The sequence below is a fragment of the Panicum virgatum genome, chromosome 8K (assembly GCF_016808335.1).
Source record: "Panicum virgatum strain AP13 chromosome 8K, P.virgatum_v5, whole genome shotgun sequence".
In the NCBI taxonomy this organism is placed as follows: Eukaryota; Viridiplantae; Streptophyta; class Magnoliopsida; order Poales; family Poaceae; genus Panicum; species Panicum virgatum.
The window spans coordinates 11,757,573-11,761,872 of record NC_053143.1 but is presented as its reverse complement, the minus strand read 5'-3'; the positions used below and the strand labels follow the sequence as shown (position 1 = coordinate 11,761,872).

Here is a 4,300-nt window from a genome sequence, read left to right as displayed (position 1 = left end):
GTGTGCTTGCGTGTTGTGAGCGTCTGCGTTGTATTGTACTAAAAAAAAGTTTTGGGTCCAAACAGATAAACCTACTACCTCCGATGTCGACGTGTGCCCGACTCCCCGCCAAGTGCCACAACACCTTCAAGATGACTTGGCCGACACCATCTTCCTCACCATCTCATCCTCTATGTACTCTTGCTATTCCGTCCACCACCTGGACCGCATATGCCCGCCCAGACTCGTCAGGTCCCTCAGTCCAAGCCTACTCGTGTTCATCCTTCACCGCCCTTGGTCCATCGGCATGAACCTTTCACTTGACCTTCATCTCATGCTGTTGACCGCCACGTCGCATCCTACGCTTGCACATCACGAGCCTGGAGATACAACAAATCTACACAACATTGTCAATCACTCATCATCCAAAGGTGACCACCATTGATCCTCATTTTGCTTTTCCAGCACACGTGCAAATGTCACGAGGTGGGGTTGCGTGCCAGCGGCGGTTGATCGGACGCCATGGCCGCTGCCGCCAACGGCCTCCCCGCCGACAACGCCCTGCTAGCATGGGAAGCCCTGGTGAATGGGCCCACCTCTGTAGGACCCGCCATAGTCGCGATCAGGGTGCCCATTGTAGTCGCTGTCACCATCCGACAATGGCGGCGACGATAAGGTCGATGCCGAGCGTGGCGAGAAGTCCGCGACGCTCCTCAGGTGGAAGAGTACCTGGCCGACGATCCTTTGTGCACAATTGCTAAGCTGGAGAGACCCTGCACCTAGATCTTCGGAAGAAACAATACCACCATAAAAGATAACAATGCAAACACGTGATCAATCAAATCGAAGCAGAAGAGAACAGCAATTAAGGAAGCATCATCCATGATCACATATTCAGAAGCTGCGCTAGTTTTTAAACCACAACCTCTGCCAAGTCACCCCTGCTTCCACATCTAAATTCAGCTCATAGTAGCACGACCATACGACAGACTACCAAGTGACACTATCGGCAGAATGCCAACCAGAAGCATTACACCAAGATGGGGTCGCAGATGCCCTTAAGCTCCTTCAACTTGCCCTTGATCTCGTCGGTGTCTGCGAGCTGGTTGCTGTCCAGCTAGCTGATGGCGCCCTCGATTTCGTCCTCCACATGCTTCTTCTCACCGGCACTCAGTTTGGCGGCGACGGCGTACTGTATGCCGTCCACGTAGTTCTCCAGGGCCTTCTTGGCATCCGTCGTCTTCTTATGCTCCTTGTACTCCTCCACACCCCGCGTCATCATCTCAATCTGCTCCTTGCTCAGCTGCCCTTTGTCAGCGGTGACTGTGATCGTGCTCTGCCCCGGCCCGTCATCATCTTGTCCACAACAGACGCGCTCAGGATGCCATCAACGTCGATGTCAAAGCACACTGTGGTCTTGGGCACACCTCGGGCCACCAGCGGGATGCCAGACAGCTCGAACTTGCCCAAGAGGCTCTTGTCCTCGTACACCTCGATCGGGATCCTAGGCTGGTACTTGGAGCATGTGGTGAAGATCTTCTCCTTCTTCGCCGGGATGGCGGTGTTCCTCGGGAACAGCAAGGTCGTCGTGCCACTGGCAGTCCCCAGACCCAGAGACAGTGGTGAAACGTCGTGCACCTGCACCTTCCAGCACTTGTCCTCACCGCTCATCAGGCTGGCAGCCTGCGCGGTGGCACCATACGCCACGGACATGTCAGCGTCGATGCTCCGGCAGAGCTCCTTGCCATTGAACAGGTCCTGGATCAGCTCCTGCACCTTGGGAATGTGGGTGGAGCCGCCCACGAGAACGACGTCGTGCACGCTGCCCTTGCCCATCTTGGCGTCGTGGAGGCACTTCTCCACGAGCTCCACGCACCTGACGAAGAGGTCCATGTTCAGCTTGTTGAACCGGGCGCGAGTGACGGTGGCGTACAGGTCCATGCCCTCGTGCAGCAAGTCGATCTCGATGCTGGTCTGAGCGGTGGATGACAGCGCGTGCTTGGCATGCTCGCATGCGATTCTCAGACGCCGCAGCGCTCGCGCGTCGCCGCCGATGTCCTTGCCGTGCCGGCGCTTGAACTCCTGGACGAAGTGGTCGACCATGCGGTTGCCGAAGTCTTCCCCGCCCAGATGGGAGTCGCCGGCGGTGGCCTTGACCTCAAAGATGCCTGCCTCCTTGATGGTCACCAGTGACACATCACAGGTGCCACCTCCAAGGTCAAAGATGAGCACGTTCTTCTCGCCGGTGCTGCTGCTGGCGGCTTTCTTGTGATGTGCGTAGGCGATGGCTGCGGCGGTGGGTTCGTTGATGATGCGCATCACATTGAGGCCGGAGATAGCTCCGGCGTCCTTGGTGGCCTGCCTCTGGGAGTCACTGAAATGGGCAGGAACAGTGACCACGGCGTTCTTGACGGCGGAGCCGATGTGGACCTCGGCGATCCCCTTCATCGTGGTCAGCACCATTGAGGTGATCTCCTCGGCAAAGAACTGTTTCTTCTCACCGTTGTGGTGGACCATGATCATCGGCTTGTCAGCAGAACCAGCCATGACCTTGAACGACCATGTTTTCACATCACTTTGCACGGACAGGTCAGAGAACCTCCTACCAATCAACCGCTTCATGTCTGCAGCCAAAAAGACAAGCAACATTCGTAGACAGCATAAAAGCATGTGTACAATATGGTAATTCAGTTAGTAGCATTTGGCTTTGAAAAATGAATGAACTGGTACATTTTTTTAAGCACTGCTGTTCGAAACTACCGTAAAGAATTAGTCAGTATTTGAGTCTGATTTTAGTTGAAAACTGTAATAGCACGCTATCTAAGCAGATCTAGAGTAGTAGCTACATACACATGCGCCACCAACTTATTGATGAACTAAGAAAAACTGACTATACTGATTGTTCGATTGCAAACTATTAGCAAGTTCCAGAATTTCTGAACAACAAATTTCACTGAAAGGCTCGCCTTCCTAGTGGATAATCCTACTCATATAGGAGTAGAGCACATGAACAAAGCAGTTACCGCTGACACTAAACAATCAATTCCTACTGGTTACGGCAACTCATGTCGCACATTGAAGCAGAGCGAATATTGCTCACGTTAAGGGCTTGTTCGGATAAAGCACGTAATCCAAATCCCCTCCAATCCCCATAACAAATTCCGAACTAGCATCTGAAGATTAAAATAAATTCCATTAGATCTACACGCCCCCAAAAAACAAAAGCATCTGTAGAGAGGATCACGCATGAGAAATCAAACAAAGGCTACCAGACTGAGGAAAGGGAAGAGGGCAGGTGACACACGTACCGAAGACGATGTTGACGGGGTTAATGGCGACCTGCTTCTTGGCGGCGTCACCGATGAGCCACTCGGTGGCGGTGAAGGCGACGTACGACGGCGTGGTGTGGTTCCCCTAGTCGTTGGGGATGATCTCGACGCGTCCGTTCCGCCACACGCCGACGCACGAGGACGTCGTCCCCAGGTCAATCCCGATCACCGGCCCCTCCCATTTCGCCATCTCTTCTCTTCCTACACGAACGACGAATAACCCTCGCAGATCTTTCGAAACCTCACGGGTCGTACTGCTGATTCCAGAGAGAGGAGATTCGTTTCTTTTTTACTCGAACGAGGGGATGAGATGGCGAGAGAGGGAGGTGCCCGACCGATCTGGGCCGTTGGATTGAGGTTATACACGGCACTCAGAGGGTGCTGGCGGCTGGCGCTGGCAGCTTCTGAGCTGTTGTTGGGAGGCCAACAGCTGACGGCCTCACCCTCCGCTGGCCATACTCTCCCGCGCCCCGGGCCCCTTCTCTTCTATAGGTGAAGTCATGGAGCCGCCTTCACCACCTGCAATTTATAACTTAAAGCTCCGCCACCTTCCTTCAGCATCCGGCCGTCGGCAATCTCGCCGGCGGCCATTCCACTCACCTCCTACCGCCGCCGTCACCATCGCAAGTCGAAGGAGGAAGAAGCCCCTCTATGATGGATGGGCACAAAATTGCATATGCGATGAATAGATTTTCCGAGATTTGGGCCAGAAGGTTTAGGATAAAAAGAGCCAGGCACCAACCAAAACAATCTGGTGGACTAGCCAAGGCCCGTCAACCCAAAAGGGTGGCCTATCGATGACGGCTCGGCCCGTCTAATCTTTTTATTTTTTTTCCTATTGCACTGGCTCAGCCCGTGGACTCAGATCAACCCAGGTGAATTTTTCTCCTTTTCCCATGGCCGCAGGACTTGGACCCAGGGGCGGATTTACAGGGGGGGCTAGGGGGGCTCTAGCCCCCTACTGCCCAAACTTCCATTGAAATCAAAGGAGA

At 54.0% G+C, this 4,300-nt stretch overlaps 1 pseudogene; it reads right to left on the bottom strand.

The window, feature by feature from the left end:
* Positions 1-844: 844 nt before the first annotated feature.
* LOC120643934 lies at positions 845-3,660 on the bottom strand (annotated as a pseudogene).
* Positions 3,661-4,300: the final 640 nt, after the last annotated feature.